Genomic DNA, 21412 nt, shown 5'->3' with positions numbered 1-21412 from the left:
CACTCACGCTTATCTTGCACATTTTAGAGTATCCACTTTCACTTGTTTATGAACTGTACAAGGGGTCCAAGTTTCCATATCCGAGGAATCCGGCTATTCGAATAGATGATGTTAACCCTGCAGGGGTGTACTTCTTCACACACGCTCTCGCCACTTACCGCCCTGTACACGTCATGTACCTCGGCAACCTTCAAGCGGAAGCCGGGCGAGGGAGTCGGCCACGACCTGACTAACCGAACAAGTCTCTAGTCCAGGTTTGTCGCCTATTCGGGTTCCATCCGCAAGGAGATCCGGCCGGGGTGTCGCTCACGGCCCCAAATGATGTGAGCAGGGTTCCCAAGCCCACCATCCGGGTGCCACTTGGTACACCGTGCCACTGTGCCTAGTCTGTCCCAAGCCCACCTGTACCGGGTGCCACTTGGTAGACTATTAACACTACCTACAAACACCAGAAACTAGTTGCAACTCCTGGACAGAGATCATGTTGATTAATAAGTCGAGAGGGGTCGAGTTACCGGAACCCAATGTGTGGTAGTAACTGGTCATGGATCACAAACACAGAACTCAGTTCCTGAAGACGGCTGCAATGGGACAACCCACCATGTACTCCTACATGGCCTCTCACCGCTACCTTTACCAAAACGTGTTCACACACTTAGCTCACACACAGTAGGACATGTTCACACACCTCTGATTCATCCCCGATGAATCAGACCTGACTCAACTCTAAGCAGTAGCAGGCATGACAAACAAGCATGAATGAGTAGGCACAACAGGGCTCAAACAACTCCTACTCATGCTAGTGGGTTTCATCTATTTACTGTGGCAATGACAGGTCATGCAAAGGATAAAGGGGTTCAGCTACCGCAACAAGCAACAGATGAATCGTTGTTGTCCTAATGCAGTAAAAGAGAGCAGGAGCGAGAGAGTGGGATTTTATCGGAATGAACAAGGGGGTTTTGCTTGCCTGGCACTTCTGAAGATAACATTGAGTCTTCATCAGTGTCAACGATCACATCGTCGGTACAACGTCTACCGAGGGGGAACAACACCGGCAAACACAGAAGAAACACGATCAATGCAATGCACAATATGATGCATGCTATGACATGGCAACGTACTGGTGTTTTGAGCTAATGCAACTAGCAACAGATTAAATGAAGTTGGTTTGAATACAAGATTCAAATTCAAATCCATATGTGATTATTCAAATGCCATTTAATTGATTTGTGCTAAACAGCAGCTATAAATTGTTCTAACATGCATGAAAATGGTACAGATGGATTCCTTGAATTTTTCTGATAATTTTTCATATATAAATTATTTAATTTGGAGTTACGGTTGAATTTCTATGATTTTTAGAAGTTTTAGGCATTTTCTGGAATTTCCTGATTATTTTTAAATCCAGAAAATACTTATTGCGTCAGCACCACGTCACTGTGACGTCAGCAGAGTCAACTGGGCGCCCCAGGTCAAACCTGACCAGTGGGGTCCACTGGTCGGTGACTAGTGCTGGTTAGTGACAATGACAGGTGGGACCAGGTCAACAGCCACGTCAGCTTGGTCAAAGCTGACGTGTGGGCCCATGGTGGTTAGATTAAAACTTAACAGAAAAAGATAAGGATTAAATAAGGGCGTGGGGCCCATACGTCAGCGGCTCTGGGGAGGTTAGCTGGCCGTGATTAGTGCTAATCACGCGACCACGTCGGCTAGTGACGCCGGCGACCATGGCGACGGCGGGACCTCGCCGGAGTTGCTCGGGATGGCGCTACAGCCCGCGGCTGGTCGCGCTGAGGGCACCAAGAGGGAGCCCGTGCTCCCGCGCATCTAGTGGCGCATGCAGCTGGGCACAGGGAGGCCGGGGTTCGCCGGAAACGGGCTCCTGGCGGCGGCCGGAGTTCGGCCATGTGCGGGGTTGGGGCTGCGGCGCGCTAGGGGAGAAGCTGATGGTCCAGACGGCATCCGCGGGCCACCAGAAGCGCGCTGGTGCCACGGGTTCGAGCAGAGGGGCTCAGGTCAGGAGAGCTACGCGGCCATGGCGGTCGGCGGTGCTCGGGAATGTGGGCGGGGGTGCTACGGCACGGGAACGAGCAAAACGAAGGAGGGGAAACGGAGTGGAGCTCACAGCGAGTTCGTCGGCGGTCTCGTTGGGCTCGGGGACGGGTTGTGGACGACATATCGGCGACGGAGATCGGCGGTGCCCGAGGTTGAAGATGATGTCGATGGCGGCGATACGGCGCGTCCCCGGTTGCTTGGCTCGTCGAGGAGGCGTAGAAGGCGGAGGTGGGGCTCTCGGGCACGTCAGAGGGGCGAGGGGGAGGCGGTGGCCGCGGCAGCAGCAAGCGGCGGCGACGGGCTCCGCTCGGTGAGGAGAACAGAGGAGGGGGGAGAGTGTTCGGGGAAGAGAGAGGGAGCAGCGAGGGAGGAAGAGGAGCGAGGGGACACGAGGCGTCGTCGTGGCGTCGCTAGGGAGGCCGGGGGAAGCAGGAGGTGGCCGGGGCATCGCCAGCGCTCGCCACCGAGCAGCTTCGGTGCGAGGGGAGGAAGACGACAGGAGAAGGGTGGGCTGGGCCGCTGGAGGAGCTGGGCCAGGTAAGTGGGCGCCAGGTAAGTGGCTGGGCTTCTCTCTTTTATTTATTTTTCTTCTTTTTTGTTTTATTTAATTGCCACTGAATTTTAATTCAAACAGAATTTGAAAACAGTGCCAAAACTCCCCTGGATATTTTTAAGTCACTTAATGGACTTCTCCACATATACAAAAATATCTCAGGTCATTTGAAAATATATTCATTATATATTATGAATATAATTCCAAATTCAAATAGAATATGATTTAAATTCAATGCTCAAAATATTCCTCAAAAATGTTCATTATTTTTGGTTTGGTGTAAAACCCTTGCCAAAATATAACCAACATTAGTTAAGGCCATTTTGGAAACATTGAATGCATTTTCCAGGGTTCTTTGCCCCTCTTTTATTTAAGTTTTTGAGGCTTCCAAAATTCCTCAGTTCAAGTTTCATTTGAATCAAAACATGATGCTCTCATGAGGCCTAGCCTAATGCATAACAGGACCAGGGATGTGACAACTGGATCAATATGTTGGTCCCAAAAATAATATAAAATGTCACAAAAAGTATATGAAAGTTGTAGAATATTGGCATGAAACATAAAAAATTATAGATACAACAGAGACGTATCAACATCTCCAAGCTTAACCCTACTCGTCCTCGAGTAGGTAAATGATAAAAAGATAATTATTGATGTGGAATGCCACCTACCAAAATCTTGATCATGTAATCTAATCATGGCATGAATATTAAGATACTAGTGATTCAAAACAATAGTCTATAATTTGACACAAAGACATCAACACTCAATCATACCACCAAAGAATCATGCCTTTCAGAATAAAAATGCTAAAGAATGCTATCCCTAGCCCGTCATGCTCAACCATTGATCCAGTCATGATGCACACAACATTAGCTATTCTCAATGCATAAAAATGAAAATAGTGCTCTCCAAATGGTGCTTGAATGAGAAGGTGATGAGTAAACAACAAAAGTAAAATAACATAAAGTAAATAGATTGGCCCTTCGCACAGGGAAGCGGGGATTTGTCGAGGTGCCAGAGCTCGAAGCTTAAAACAGATATGAATACATTTTGGGAGGTGTACTTTTCCTATCAATTTAACGACCAAGAGTTCTCAATATCTTGCATGCTAAACACATTATTGGCGGTTCCCAAGCGGGAAGGTAAAGTTTAGTCCCCCTCAACCATTCAAACACAAGCCATGGCTAGCCTAATCCTCGGGTGCCCTCCATACAATCAACTTTTCAGGGGAGTTTGTTTTGTTATTTTTTTCATATTGATCATAGGACTGGGCATCCCAAATACTAGCATCTCTCATGCAATGACAAGTGAATAAACACCCATCGTGAGAATAACTCGCTTAGCATGGAAGATACTGACCACCCCCTGCTGCTACATGAGCTGTACGGGCACACAAAACAAATGCTAATTTGAATGATTAGAGGTGGCACATGCAAATTTTTACTTGGAATGGCAGAGTAATACCGCATATAGGTAGATATGGTGGACTCATCTCAAACAACTTAGGTTTAATGGTATGGATGCACAAGCAGTAATCCCACTTAGTACAGGTGAAAGCTAGCAAATAGATTGAGAAGCGACCAGCCAGAGAGCAAAACGGTCATAATCATGCATTGCAAATAATTAACACCTGATACAAGCATGAGTAGGATATAACTTCGTCGCATAACTATAGACTATATGTGCATGCTTAGGGAATCACAAACCTCAACACCAACATTCTTACTAAATCACAATCATTCACTAGTACCTCCCACACATTACCATCTCTATATCGCAAAACTATTGCAAGGAATCAAACATATCCTATTCAGTGATCTACAAGTTTTATGTAGTTTATGACCAACCATGTGAATGATCAATTCCTGTTGACTCTCTAAATAGATATAAGTGAAGCTTGAGAGTTTAATTCTTTCTACAAAAGATTTTCCATGCACTAACAAATATAAGTGAAGCAAAAGAGCATTCTAAAAATGGCGGTTTTCCTATGTAGAGAAACAGACAATCCAAACTTCAAATGATATAAGTGAAGCACATGAAGCATTCTATAAAGCCATACTCAAAAGATAAAAATGAAGTGCAAAGAGCATTCTATAAATCAACTAAGGACTATCTCATACCAGCACAGTGCATTACTAAAATAAAAAAAGGCACACGGTGCTCCAATAATTTACGTATATCATGTGAACAAAACAAAAACCAAAACATGCCGATAATTGTCGAAGAAAGATGGGATGCCTTCCGGGGCATCCCCAAGATTAGACGCTTGGGCCTCCTTGAATATTTACTTGGGGTGCCTTGGGCATACTCAAGCTTGAACTCTTGCCTCTCCTTATTCTCCTCATATCGATACCTCCTCGATCTTCGAACACTTCTTCCTCACAAAACTTAACTGAACTTTTTATTAGAGGGGTTAGTACATATAACATCAAATCCTTCATGTCCTGCTATAACATTATTGTATAATTATAATCAAACATTACCCATTGTATTATATCACAATTCTATGGCTCCCAAGTCAATGGCGCTCAACAAGATTTTAAACATAAGAAAATAATGAAACTATAACAACAATCTGTGGAAATAGGACAGTCTATAAAGATGCAGATGGTACATGTACTTCTGTAACTCAAACAATTCTGAAAAATTAGGAAAAAACAAAACATTTGCATAGAAGTATTGTGTAAAAATTTCAGAAATTTTTCATGTTCCGGTAAAATATCTAAATTACACGCACTACAACAAAAGTTTCTATTTTCGCACTGCACACACAAAACAAGCAATTTAAGCATCCTAAAGGCAAATTTTGGCACATTATTTTTACAATTCAATGCATTCATACAAAGGGATAATTATTTTTGTTGAAACGTTTCTCTAATCAAGATTCACAAAGGTTTCCATGGGCATGAACAAGTTCAAGGATATCCCCCACTTCAACGGTGCTCGTCTTTCTCACTTTCACTTTTCTTGTTGAAAAGTTTTTAGGCTCCCCTCTATATTTTTTTGTTTACAAACTTTTTGACAGCACATAATAGAATAAAATGACTCCCTAAAACTTATGGGTTGTCTCCCTGGCAGTGCTTTCTTTAAAGACATTAAGCTAGGCATAAAGTGCTCAAGTAATTGATCCACGCGGAATCCAAGGTATATCAAAGCCAATTTTAATTAGCAATGATTTGTATTTTAGTAATGAGCACAAAGCAACATATATCATGGAACAACAAAGTCTAACTCTCTTCCTATGAATCGGCATGTCATAAAAGAACAATTCATGCACACAAAGTAAAGGAATACATAGCATAAATAGTTTCTTGCAATTTTATCGTATTGGAAACATAGAGAGATGGATATGTAGTTCCTCTCTCATAATAAGTGCAGGTAGGAGCAACAAGCACATGCATATTATATTCATCCAAATCATCATGTGTGATAGTAACACGCAACCCATCAATATAATCCTTAATAAGCGCAAACTTCTATGATATAATCTAGTTTGGAGAATTCAAAAAGACAATAGGACTATCATGTGTGGGTGCAATAGCAACAATTTCATTCTTAACATAGGGAACGATAGCAAGTTCAACTCCATAAGTAATTCGTATTGGCATCATGGCCAAGCATCAAGTTCATCAAAAAGGGATATTTCAAATGAATCCCGTTGATCATAGCAATCATCATAACATTCATCCTCCGGTAAGCACGAAGGGAAATTAAACAATGTATGAGTTGAAGAGTTACTCTCATTAGAAGGTGGGCACGGGTAGCTAATCCGTTCTTCCTCCTTTTGTTCTTCGCTCTCCTCATCATCTTTTTCATCTAATGAGCTCACAGTTTCAGCAATTTGTTCTTCCATAGATTCCTGCAAAATATTACTCTCTTCTTGGATAGCAGAGACTTTCTCAATAAATTCATCAATATCTGCATTGTATTTATAATTCTCATACCAATATTTAAGTATAGCATCATTTTCAGATCTATAAACAGCATCATCATAATCTTCATACTCTCAAACAAACATTTAATTTCACAAGCACCCATAAAAGCAAAACATTCTTCTAGTCGTTCCACATCATAGTAATCATATATACCATTAGCATAAGAAGCCAAGGTTTCATTATCATTAAATTCACATGAAAAGGGAAGGTGTGGAGCCTTCATCCTAGAGCAACAAGTATAATCATATCTCAAGCATAAATTCCGCGCATACCATTGCAAACAATCAATTTGATCCCATAAGAGTTTCCCTTTTTGAGTCAAGCAATAATCCCTACAGTATCCACGTTGACCAAACATGTCTCCCATTATCAAATTGAATCGGGTTTTCTTAGGATTATCAAAGTAGTGTTTAATATTTTCCACATAATGAGCATCAAGGGTTTTAGGAGGTTCTCCATCTACATGATGAGGAAGTACAACTACTTTTTTGGCATTTCGTGTTCCATATCCATAACTAAAGATAGAGAATAACTTAGAATAGAAAATAAAAACTACATAGAGATAAGGCAAATAAGCACACATGAGAATATTCACCCCACGTTGTTGCTCCCTGGCAACGGCACCAGAAAAAGGTCTTGATAGCCACAAGTATAGGTGATAAATTGTAGCGTTTTCAACAAATAAATGTGTCAAAACCAATGAGGAGCTAAAGGTAGGATTTATATTCCCTTCAAGTTCTATCTACCACCAATACAACTCTACGCACACTTAACATTCGTTTTACCTAGAACAAGTATGAAACTATTTTGTAGGTGTAGGATAAGTTTGCAAGAATAAAACTACAAATACTTAGCAGAAATAAGGCACAGGCTTTCTTTCAATCAAGAAGAAGATTATTTCAGATTTTATCACTATCCGGACTGCTATCTACTATCTACCTATCTAGCTACCCGGGCTCGTTGTGAGGCGGGACCCAACCCTCCACTTCACTCCACTGCTTCAACAAAAATGGATCCATCATCTGCTACCCATGAGTAATAACGTTACGAATCTACCACTGATCCCGAGGGCAAGTATGAAAAAGAGAGTCAAGCAAGGTTGGATTCGTATGTTCCATTTGAGTAAGCCTCTGATGCCCTGTGCACATAGCTTCTTGCATGCCCGATGGCAGGATAGATCTCCCAACCTGGAGTATATTCCCGGCCCCGTAGCTTAGCTTAAGATCTTCGTATTTCAAGTCCACCGGCATGGGACCTGACCTTGGGAATAAGCCCCGCCCTGTCCTCTAAGATATGAGATCCACCCACACCCAAACCTGGAGAAGCGGCAGGCTCTAGTCGAACTCCATACCAGAAGAGAAGAGAATCCTTTCCATTGGAAGAAAGAGAAAAGGGGTCGGGCTATGCACTTCAAGAGAACCAACCCAAGAAGCACTCAATAAACTATTATATATAGTCCTGGCCAAGAGAAGGCCACCAGATCAAGCTAGCAGGAATGGGTACTACAGCACCAAGAAAGATCGATGGAAAGGGATATGAAACTATTTTAGATGCATGCTCTAGCTCTAAAGCAAGCTTATACAGAGTAATTTGCAAGATAATGAAAGTTAGTTGTTTAGTAGAAAGATTTTTGTAACACAAGAGAAGGATTTTGTCCCTAGGCAATCGATAACTAGACCGGTAATCATTATTGCAATTTTAGATGAGGGAGAGGCATGAGCTAACATACTTTATTTACTTGGATCATATGCACTTATGATTGGAACTCTAGCAAGCATCCACAACTACCAAAGATCATTAAGGTAAAATCCAACCATAGCATTAAGTATTAAGTCCTCTTTACTCCCATACGCAAAAACACCCTTACTCGGGTATTGCTATGTCTTGAGCTTGCGTTGGTTTTCCTCGAAGAGGAGAGGGTGATGCAGCAATAGTAGCGTAAGTATTTCCCTCCGTTTTTGAGAACCAAGGTATCAATCCAGTAGGAGGCTCCTCAAAAGTCCCACGCACCTACACAAACAAACTGAGAACTCGCAACCAACGCGATAAAGGGGTTGTCAATCCCTTCAAGGCCACTTGCGAAAGTGAGATCTAATAAAGATAGTAAGATAAGATAAATATATTTTTGGTATTTTATAATATAGATGCAAAAAGTAAAGATGCAAATAAAAGTAGATTGGAAGCAAATATGATAAAAGATAGACCCGGGGGCCATAGGTTTCACTAGTGGCTTCTCTCAAGATAGCATAAGTATTACAGTGGGTGAACAAATTACTGTCGAGAAATTGATAGAAAAGCGAATAGTTATGAGATTATCTAGGCATGATCATGTATATAGGCATCATGTCCATAACAAGTAGACCGACTCCTGCCTGCATCTACTACTATTACTCCACACATCGACCGACTCCTGCCTGCATCTAGAGTATTAAGTTCATAAGAACAGAGTAACGCATTAAGCAAGATGACATGATGTAGAGGGATAAACTCAAGCAATATGATATAAACCCCATCTTGTTATCCTCGATGGCAACAATACAATACGTGCCTTGCAACCCTTTCTGTCACTAGGTAAGGACACTGCAAGATTGATCCCAAAGCTAAGCACTTCTCCGATGGCAAGAAAGATCAATCTAGTAGGCCAAACCAAACTGATAATTCAAAGAGACTTGCAAAGATAACTCAATCATACATAAAAGAATTCAGAGAACATTCAAATATTATTCATAGATAAACTTGATCATAAACCCACAATTCATCGGATCTCGACAAACACACCGCAAAAAGAGTTTACATCGAATAGATCTCCACAAGAGAGGGGGAGAACATTGTATTGAGATCCAAAAAGAGAGAGGAAGCCATCTAGCTAATAACTATGGACCCGTAGGTCTATGGTAAACTACTCACAACTCATCGGAGGGGCAAGGATGTTGATGTAGAAGCCCTCCATGGTTGATTCCCCCTCCGGGAGAGTGCCATCGAAGGCTCCAAGATGAGATCTCACGGATACAAAAGGTTACGGTGGTGGAAATTGTGTTTCGTCCACTTCCTGGATGTTTTCGGGGTACGTAGGTATATATAGGAGGAAGGGTGGCCGCCCGGGGGGCCCACAAGACAGGGGGCGCGCCCTATAGGGGGGGCGCACCCTCCTATCTCGTGGGAGCCTTGGCAGCTTCTTGACTTGCACTCCAAGTCCTCTGGATCACGTTCGTTCCAAAAATCACACTCCCGACGGTTTCATTCCGTTTGGACTCCATTTGATATTCCTTTTCTTCGAAATACTGAAATAGGAAAAAAAACAGCAATATGGGCTGGGCCTCCGGTTAGTAGGTTAGTCCCAAAAATGATATAAATGTGTAAAATAAAGCCCATAAACATCCAAAAGGGGTAATATAATAGCATGGAACAATCAAAAATTATAGATACGTTGGAGACGTATCAAGCATCCCCAAGCTTAATTTCTGCTCGTCCTCGAGTAGGTAAATGATAAAAAGAGAATTTTTGATGTGGAATGCTACCTAGCATAATATAATTTTCTTTATTATGGCATGAATGTTCAGATCCAAATGATACAAAATAAAATTTCATATTGACATAAGAAATAGTAATACTTAAAGCATACTAATCAAAGTAATCATGTCTTCTCAAAACAACATGGCCAAAGAAAGTTATCCCTACAAAATCATATAGTCTGGCTGTTGCTCTATCTTCATCACACAAAGTATTTAAGCATGCACAACCCCGATGACAAGCCAAGAAATTGTTTCATACTTTAATAATCTCAAACTCGTTTAACTTTCACGCAATACATGAGCGTGAGCCATGGACATAGCACTATATGTGGAATAGAATGGTGGTTGTGGAGAAGACAAAAAAGGAGAAGATAGTCTCACATCAACTAGGCGTATCAACGGGCTATGGAGATGCCCATTAATAGATATCAATGTGAGTGAGTAGGGATTGCCATGCAACGGATGCACTAGAACTATAAATATATGAAAGCTCAACAAAAGAAACTAAATGGGTATGCATCCAACTCGCTTGCTCACGAAGACCTAGGGCATTTTGAGGAAGCCCATCATTGGAATATACAAGCCAAGTTCTATAATGAAAAATTCCCACTAATATATGAAAGTGACAACATATGAGACTCTCTATCATGAAGATCATGGTGCTATTTTGAAGCACAAGTGTGGAAAAAGAGATAGCAGCATTGTCCCTTCTCTCTTTTTCTCTCATTTTTTTTCTTTGGCCTTCTTTATTATTTTTGGCCTTTCTCTTTTTTTCTCTTTTTTCTTTTTGTAAAGTCCGGAGTCTCATCCCGACTTGTGGGGGAATTATAGTCTTCATCATCCTTTCCTCACTAGGATAATGCTCTAATAATGAAAATCATCACACTTTTATGGATTTACAACTCAAAGCTAGAACAAGGTATGACTCTATATGAACGCCTCCGGCGGTGTACTGGGATATGCAATGAATCAAGAGCGACATGTATGAAAATTATGAAGGTGGCCTTGCCACAAATACAATGTCAACTACATGTTCATGCAAAGAGCAATATGACAAAAGTAATGTGTGTCATATGAACGGTACAGTGGAAAGTTGCATGGCAATATATCTCGGAATGGCTATGGAAATGCCATAATAGGTAGGTATGGTGGCTATTTTGAGGAAGGTATATGGTGGGTGTATGGCACCGGCGAAAGTTGCACGGTACAAGAGAGGCTAGCAATGATGGAAGGGTGAAAGGGTGCGTATAATCCATGGACTCAACATTAGTCAAAAGAACTCATATACTTGTTGCAAAAATTTAGAAGTCATAAAAAACCAAAGCACTACGCGCATGCTCCTAGGGGGATAGATTGGTAGGAAAAGACCATCGCTCGTCCCCGACCGCCACTCATAAGGAAGACACTCAATAAATAAAATTGTGCTCCAACTTCATCACAAAGCGGTTCACCATACGTGCATGCTACGGGAATCACAACCCTTAACACAAGTATTTTTCATAATCACCACAACTAGCATGACTCTAATATCACTACTTCCATATCTCAAAACAATTATCAAGCATCAAATTGATCATAGCATCCAATTCACTTTCTATGATAGTTTTTATTATACCCAACTTGGATGCTCATCATTCTAGGACCAACTTTATGACCATAGCAAATACCATGTTGTTCTGAAAGACTCTCAAAATAATATAAATGAAGCATGAGAGACTAATAATTTCTTCAAAATTAAGACACCGCCGTGCTCTAAAAGATATAAGTGAAGCACTAGAGCAAAAACTATCAAGCTCAAAAGATATAAGTGAAGCACATAGAGTATTCTAGCAAATTCTAATCAAATAGGATTCTCCCAAAAGGTGTGTACATCAAGGATGATTGTGGTAAACTAAAAAGCAACGACTAATATAATACATGACGCTCCAAGCAAAACACATATCATGTGGCGAATAAAAATATAGCTCCAACTAAAGTTACCATGAACGAAGACGAAAGAGGGGATGCCTTCCCGGGGCATCCCCAAGATTAAGCTTTTGGCTATCCTTGAATATCTTGGGGTGCCTTGGGAATCCCCAAGCTTAGGCTCTTGCCACCCTTTATTCCATAGTCCATAAAAGCTTTACCCAAAACTTGAAAACTTCACAACACAAAACTCAACAGGAAATCTTATAAGCTCTGTTAGTGAAAGAAAACAAAACCACCACATAAGGTACTGTAATGAACTCATTCTTTATTTATTTTGGTGTTAAACCTACTGTATTACAACTTCTCTATTGTTTATAAACTAATTTACTAGCCATAGATGCATTGAAATAAGCAAACAACACACGAAAAACAGAATCTGTCAAAAACTGAACAGTCTGCAGCAATCTGTAACTAACACAAACTTCTGGAACTCTAAAAATCCTACGAAAATAGGAAGTCCTGGAAAATTTGTTTATTGATCAGCATCAAAAAGAATAAACACAAAATCACGTTCCTGTGATTTAACAAAACTAAATTCGTGCACGCAAAGTTTCTGTTTTTCAGCAGAATCAAATCAACTATCATCATAGGTTATCCTATAGGTTCTACTTGGCACAAACACTAATTAAAAGATTAAAACACATCTAAACAGAATGTAGATTCAAGATTTATTAGCAAAAACAAAAAACACAAAGAAAATTGGGTTGCCTCCCAACTAGCGCTATCGTTTAACGCCCCTAGCTAGGCATAAAAGCAAAGATAGATCTAACGAGTGCCCTCTTTGGCACTAAATTCAAAAGTAGCCCGCATGATAGATTCATAAGGTAATTTGACTTTCTTTCTTGGAAAGTTCTCCATGCCTTTCTTTAATGGAAATTGGAATCTAATATTCCCTTCCTTCATATCAATAATCGCGCCAATCGTTCTAAGGAAAGGTCTACCAAGAATAATAGGGCAAGAAAGATTGCAATCTATATCAAGAACGATAAAATCCACAGGCACCAAATTTCTATTTGCAACAATAAGAACATCATTGATCCTTCCCATTGGCTTTTTAATGGTGGAATCCACAAGGTGCAAATTTAAAGAGCAATCATCAAGATCATGGAAACCTAGAATATCACATAAAGTTTTCGGAATCGTGGAAACACTAGCACCCAAATCACACAAAGCAAAACACTCATGATCTTTAATTCTAATCTTTATAGTAGGTTCCCACTCATCATTAAGTTTTCTAGGTATAGAAACTTCCAAATTAAGTTTTTCATCACAAGATTGCATCAAGGCATCAACAATATGTTTGGTAAAAGCTTTGTTTTGACTATAAGCATGTGGAGAATTAATAACGGATTGCAACAAGGAAATACAACCTTTTAAATAACAATTATCATAATAAAATTCCTTGAAATCCGAGATAGTGGGTTCAATACTATTTAAAGTTGTGACCTCTCCAATCTCACTTTTACCAAATTTAGCATTAAGATATAAAGACTCCGAATTCTTGGGACGCCTTCTAGGCAAAGTTGATTCATCATCAGTCCCATAATCATCAAAATTCATATTGCAAAACATAGATCTAATAGGAGACGCATCAATAACTTTAAGATCCTCATCATTATTTTCATGGAAACTAGAAGAACACGCTTTTATAAAGCTATCTCTTTTGGCATGCAATCTAGCGGTTCTTTCCTTACACTCATCAATGGAAATTCTCGTTACTTTGAGAAACTCATTGATATCATGCTTAGGAGGAGAAGATCTAAGTTTAAGAGAATCAACATCAAGCGAAAGTCTATCAACGTTCCTAGCCAAATCATCAACTTTGAGCAATTTTTCTTCAAGCAAAGCATTAAAATTCTTTTGAGAAATCATAAATCTTTCACACTATTCTCAAAATCAGAGGGTATCTTATTAAAATTACCATAAGAATTATTGTAGGAATTTCCATAATTATTAGAGGAATTACTAGGGAACGGTCTAGCATTAAAGTTTCCTCTATAAGCATTGTTTCCAAAACTATTCCTACCAACAAAATTCACATCCATAGATTCATTATTATTCTCAATCAAAGAGACAAAGGCATATCATTGGGATCAAGAGGAGTATTTTTAGTAGCAAACAATTTCATAAGTTCATCCATCTTTCCACTCAAAACATTGATTTCTTCTATAGCATGCACTTTTTTACTAGAAGATCTTTCGGTGTGCCATTGAGAATAATTAGCCATAATATTATCAAGAAGTTTTGTAGCATCTCCTAACGTGATTTCCATAAACGTGCCTCCCGCGGCCGAATCTAAGAGATTTCTAGAAGCAAAGTTCAAACCGGCATAAAATTTTTGTATGATCATCCATAAATTCAAACCATGAGTAGGGCAATTGCGAAGCATCAATTTCGTTCTTTCCCAAGATTGGGCAACATGCTCATGATCAAGTTGTTTAAATTTCATAATATCGTTCCTAAGAGTGATGATCTTAGCGGGAGGAAAATACTTAGAGATAAAAGCATCTTTGCACTTGTTCCAAGAATCAATACTATTTTCAGGCAAAGACGAAAACCAAACTTTAGCACGATCTCTAAGTGAAAACGGAAATAACTTCAATTTGACAATATTGTTATCCGTATCTTTCTTCTTTTGCATATCACACAAATCAACAAAGTTATTTAGATGAGTAGCGGCATCTTCACTAGGAAGGCCGGCAAATTGATTTTCCATAACAAGATTCAGCAAAGTAGTATTGATTTCACAAGACTCAACATCATTAAGAGGAGCAATCGGAGTACTAAGGAAATCATTATTATTGGTATTCGAGAAATCACAAAATTTGGTATTATCTTGCGCCATGGCAACAAGTAATCTAACACACAAGCAAATAGAAAAGGCAAGCGAAAAGAGAGGAGGAGATTGGGAAACAGATGGCGAATAAAATGGCAAGGGTGAAGTGGGGGAGAGGAAAACGAGAGGCAAATGGAAAATAATTTAAATGCAAGGGAGATGGGTTTGTGATGGGTACTTGGTATGTCTTGACTTGAGCGAAGACCTCCCCGGCAACGGCGCCAGAAATCCTTCTTGTTACGTCTTGAGCTTGCATTGGTTTTCCTCGAAGAGGAGAGGGTGATGCAGCAATAGTAGCGTAAGTATTTCCCTCGATTTTTGAGAACCAAGGTATCAATCCAGTAGGAGGCTCCTCAAAAGTCCCACGCACCTACACAAACAAACTGAGAACTCGCAACCAATGCGATAAAGGGGTTGTCAATCCCTTCACGGCCACTTGCGAAAGTGAGATCTAATAAAGATAGTAAGATAAGATAAATATATTTTTAGTATTTTATAATATAGATGCAAAAAGTAAAGATGCAAATAAAAGTAGATTGGAAGCAAATATGATAAGAGATAGACCCGGGGGCCATAGGTTTCACTAGTGGCTTCTCTCAAGATAGCATAAGTATTACGGTGGGTGAACAAATTACCGTCGAGCAATTGATAGAAAAGCGAATGGTTATGAGATTATCTAGGCATGATCATGTATATAGGCATCACGTCCATAACAAGTAGACCGACTCCTGCCTGCATCTACTACTATTACTCCACACATCGACCGACTCCTGCCTGCATCTAGAGTATTAAGTTCATAAGAACAGAGTAACGCATTAAGCAAGATGACATGATGTAGAGGGATAAACTCAAGCAATATGATATAAACCCCATCTTGTTATACTCGATGGCAACAATACAATACGTGTCTTGCAACCCTTTCTGTCACTGGGTAAGGACACCGCAAGATTTAACCCAAAGCTAAGCACTTCTCCGATGGCAAGAAAGATCAATCTAGTAGGCCAAACCAAACTGATAACTCGAAGAGACTTGCAAAGATAACTCAATCGTACATAAAAGAATTCAGAGAAGATTCAAATATTATTCATAGATAAACTTGATCGTAAACCCACAATTCATTGGATCTCGACAAACACACCGCAAAAAGAGTTTACATCGAATAGATCTCCACAAGAGAGGGGGAGAACATTGTATTGAGATCCAAAAAGAGAGAAGAAGTCATCTAGCTAATAACTATGGACCCGTAGGTCTTTGGTAAACTACTCACAACTCATCGAAGGGGCAAGGATGTTGACGTAGAAGCCCTCCATGGTCGATTCCCCCTCCGGCAGAGTGCCGGCAAAGGCTCCAAGATGAGATCTCGCGGATATAGAAGGTTACGATGGTGGAAATTGTGTTTCGTCCGCTTCCTAGATGTTTTCGGCATACATAGGTATATATAGGAGGAAGAAGTACGTCGGTGGCCTCCTGAGGGGCCCACGAGACAGGGTGCACGCCCTATAGGGGGGGCACCCTCCTATCTCGTGGGAGCCTCAGCAGCTTCTTGACTTGCACTCCAAGTCCTCTGGATCACATTCGTTCCAAAAATCACGCTCCTGAAGGTTTCATTCCGTTTGGACTCCGTTTGATATTCCTTTTCTTCGAAATACTGAAATAGGCAAAAAAATAGCAATATGGGCTGGGCCTCCGGTTAGTAGGTTAGTCCCAAAAATGATATAAATGTGTAAAATAAAGCCCATAAACATCCAAAAGGGGTAATATAATAGCATGGAACAATAAAAAATTATAGATACATTGGAGACGTATCAAGCATATGTTTCAGTCACTCACGCCACCCACCATAAGAGAACCATGAACATGTTGCAACACCCTACAAAGGGGACCCCTCACGCTTGCGCGACACAGAGGGTGCCATTGGACATCACCACAATAAAACATACAACTCAAACCAATCACGATCATCAATCAACCCATAGGACAAAACGGATCTACTCAAACATCATAGGGTAGTCATACATCATTGAACAATGATATATAGCATTAAGCACCATGTTTAAGTAGATATTACAGCGGGGAGAGGAGGTGTGTAACATCCCAAAATTCTAAATTTTGGAATGTTATATTAAATAAGGGAAACGCTTCTCATCAGTAGTCTGGTAGGATGTTTTCGTCAGACCGGTCGCGCGACGTCGATGCGTTTTTCTTCTCACGGTTCAGATTCCTCCAAAATCGGCCTCCCAACCCGCCAAGAAGCCTAATTTCTCGCCGCCATAATTCCTCGTCAGTTTCTCTTCCCCAAAATAATCTCACCTTCCCAACCCAGCCTAATCCCCTTCCCTTCTCTTGCATGCCCCTGATACGTCCATTTTGCATCATGCTTTTATATCAATATTTATTGCATTATGGGCTGTTATTACACATTATATCTCAATACTTATGGCTATTCTCTCTTATTTTACAAGGTTTACCATGAAGAGGGGGAATGCCGGCAGCTGGAATTCTGGCTGGAAAAGGAGCAAACATTGGAAACCTATTCTGCACTGCTCCAAAAATCCTGAAACTCCACGAAACATCTTTTTGGAATTAATAAGAATTATTGGGTGGAAGAAATACACCAGGGGGCCCACACCCTGTCCAGGAGAGTGGAGGGCGCCCCCCCTACTAGGCGCGCCCCCTATCTCCTGGGCCCCCTGGTGGGCCTCCCATGTCCATCTTCTGCTATATCACAACTTTTACCCTAGAAAAATCTGTGGGCAAGCTTACGGGACGAAACTTGGCGGAACCTTGGTGGAACCAATCTAGGGCTCTAGCGGAGCTGTTCTGCCGGGGACACTTCCCTCCGGGAGGGGGAAATCATCACCAATGTCATCACCAACGATCCTCTCATCGGGAGGGGGTCAATCTCCATCAACATCTTCACCAGCACCATCTCCTCTCAAAACCCTAGTTCATCTCTTGTATCCAATCTTGTATCAAAACCACAAATTGGTACCTGTGGGTTGCTAGTAGTGTTGATTACTCCTTGTAGTTGATGCTAATTGGTTTACTTGGTGGAAGATCATATGTTCATATCCTTTATGCATATTATTACCCCTCTGATTATGAACATTAATATGCTTTGTGAGTAGTTACGTTTGTTCCTGAGGACATGGGTGAAGTCTTGCTTTTAGTAGTCATGTGAACTTGGTATTCGTTTGATATTTTGATTAGATGTATGTTGTCTTTTCCTCTAGTGGTGTTATGTGAACGTCGACTACATGACACTTCACCATTATTTGGGCCTAGAGGAAGGCATGGGGAAGTAATAAGTAGATGATGGGTTGCTAGAGTGACAGAAGCTTAAACCCTAGTTTATGCGTTGCTTCGTTAGGGGCTGATTTGGATCCATATGTTTAATGTTGTGGTTAGGTTTACCTTAATACTTCTTTTGTAGTTACGGACGCTTGCAATAGGGGTTAATCATAAGTGGGATGCTTGTCCAAGTAAGGGCAGTACCCAAGTACCGGTCCACCCACATATCAAATTATCAAAGTACCGAACGCGAATCATATGAACGTGATGAAAACTAGCTTGACGATAATTCCCTTGTGTCCTCCGGAGCTCCTTTCTCATTATTAGAAATTATCCAGGCTTATCCTTTGCTACATAAAGTATTGGGCCACCTTGCTGCACTTTACTTACTTTATTTACTTGTTACTCGTTACTATTTATCTTATCACAGAACTATCTATTACCTACAATTTCTGTGCTTGTAGAGAAAACCTTACCGAAAACCGCTTATCATTTCCTTCTGCTCCTCGTTGGGTTCGACACTCTTACTTATCAGAAGGACTACGATTGATCCCCTACACTTGTGGGTCATCAAGACTCTTTTCTGGCACCATTGCCTGGGAGTGTAGCGCTTTTGGTGACTAGAACTTGGTAAGGAAACATTTATATAGTGTACTGAAATTTTCTGTTACTTGTCACTATGGAAACTAATCCTTTGAGGGGCTTGTTTGGGGTATCTTCACCCCGACCAGAAGAGCAAAGAGTTGCTCCTCAACCTACTGAACTTTATGAAAATATTTACTTTGATATTCCTTCGGGTATGATAGAGAAACTGTAAGCCAATCCATTTGCAGGAGATGGAACATTGCATCCTGATTTACACCTTATCTTTGTGGATGAAGTTTGTGGATTATTTAAGCTTGCAGGTATTCCCGATGATGTTGTCAAAAGTAAGGTCTTCCCTTTATCTTTAAAGGGAGATGCATTAACATTGTATAGGCTATGTGATGATACGAGATCTTGGAATTATAAGCGATTGACGTTGGATATTCACCAGAAGTTCTATCTTATGCATCTTGTTCATCGTGATCGTAATTACATATATAATTTCTGGCCTCGCGAAGGAGAAAGCATCGCTCAAGCTTGGGGGAGGCTTAAGTCAACGTTATATTCATGCCCCAATCATGAGCTCTCTCGGGAAATGATTATTCAGAACTTTTATGCTCGGCTTTCTCTTGATAATCGCAATTTGCTCGATACTTCCTATGCTGGTTCTTATATGCTGAAGACTATTGATTTCAAATGGGACTTATTGGAAAGAATTAAACGCAACTATGAAGATTGGGGTTCCGACGATGGTAAGGAGTCAGGTATGACACCTAAGTTCGATTGTGTTAAATCTTTTATGGATACTGATGCTTTTCGTGGATTTAGCGCTAAGTATGAACTTGACTCTGAGATAGTAGCTTCTTTCTGTGAATCTTTTGCTACTCACGTTGATCTCCCTAAAGAGAAGTGGTTTAAATATAATCCTCCTATTGAAGTGAAAGTAGTTGCACCTATTACAGTTGAAGAAAAGACTGTCACCTATAGTTATCCTATTATTCCTACTACTTATGTTGAGAAACCTCCTTTTCCTGTTATGATAAAGGATCATGCTAAAGCTTCGACTGTTGCTCGTAAGAGTAATATTAGAACTTATACACCTCCTGAGCAAATTAATGTTGAACCTAGTATTGTTATGGTTAAAGATCTCTTGGATGATGATTTAGATGGGCATGTCATTTATTTCTGTGGTGAAACTGTTAATATTGCTAGACCAGATACTAAGATACATAGACCTGTCGTAGGCATGCCTGTTATTTCTGTTAAAATAGGAGATCATTATTATCATGGCTTATGTGATATGGGTGCTAGTGCTAGTGCGATACCTTATGATCTATATAAATAAATTATGCATGATATTGCACCCATTGAATTAGAAGACATTGATGTTACTATTAAACTTGCTAATAGGGATACCATTAAACCCTTTGGGATTGTTAGAGATGTTGAAGTTTTGTGTAGGAACGTTAAATACCCTGCTGATTTTCTTGTTCTTGGTTCCCCACAAGATGATTTTTGTCCCATTATTTTTGGTAGACCCTTCTTGAATACAGCTAGTGCTAAGATTGATTGTAAAAAACATATTGTCACCGTTGGCATAGATGGTATGTCTCATGAGTTTAATTTTGCTAAGTTTCGTAGACAACCTCGTGACAGGGAACCACCTAGTAAGGATGAAATTATTGGTCTTTATTTCATTGTCGTGCCTCCTACTGATCCGTTAGAACAATATTTGCTAGACCATGAAAACGATATGTTTATGAAAGAAAGAAGGGAAATAGATGAAGTGTTCCTCAAACAGGAACCTATGCTGAAACATAACCTTCCCGTTGAAATTCTTGGGGATCCCCCTCCACCCAAGGGTGATCCCGTGTTTGAACTCAAACCATTACCTGATAATCTTAAGTATGCTTATCTTGATGAAAAAGAAATATATCCTGTTATTATTAGTGCCAAACTTTCAGAGCAAGAAGAAGAAAGATTATTGAAAACTCTGAAGAAGCACCGAGCAGTTATCAGATATACTCTGGATGATCTCAAGAGCATTAGTCCCACATTATGCCAACACAAAATTATAGTGGAGAAAGATGCCAAACCAGTTAGAGATCCTCAACGATGACTAAATCCCAAGATGAAAGAAGTGGTAAGAAAGGAGATACTAAAACTCCTTGAGGCAGGTATTATTTATCCCGTTGCTGATAGTGAATGGGTAAGCCCTATCCACTGTGTTCTTAAAAAGGTAGGTATTATCGTTGTTCCTAATGATAACGATGAATTGATCCCGCAAAGAATTATTACAGGTTATAGGATGGTAATTGATTTCCATAAGTTAAATAAAGCTACTAAAAAAGATCATTACCCCTTACCTTTTATTGATCAAATGCTAGAAAGACTATCCAAACACACACATTTCTGCTTTCTAGATGGTTATTCTGGCTTCTCTCCAATACCTATGTCAGCGAAGGATCAATCTAAAACTACTTTTAGTTGCCCTTTTGGTACTTTTGCTTATAGACGTATGCCTTTTGGTTTATGTAATGCACCTGCTACCTTTCAAGGATGCATGATGGCTATATTCTCTGATTTTTGTGAAAAGATTTGTGAGGTATTCATGGATGATTTCTCCATTTATGGATCCTCTTTTGATGATTGTTTGAGCAATCTTGATCGAGTT

The sequence above is a fragment of the Triticum aestivum genome, chromosome 6B (genome assembly GCF_018294505.1).
Source record: "Triticum aestivum cultivar Chinese Spring chromosome 6B, IWGSC CS RefSeq v2.1, whole genome shotgun sequence".
Classification (NCBI taxonomy): domain Eukaryota; kingdom Viridiplantae; phylum Streptophyta; class Magnoliopsida; order Poales; family Poaceae; genus Triticum; species Triticum aestivum.
The sequence above is the reverse complement of the archived record's forward strand: the minus strand, read 5'-3'. Positions refer to the sequence as shown.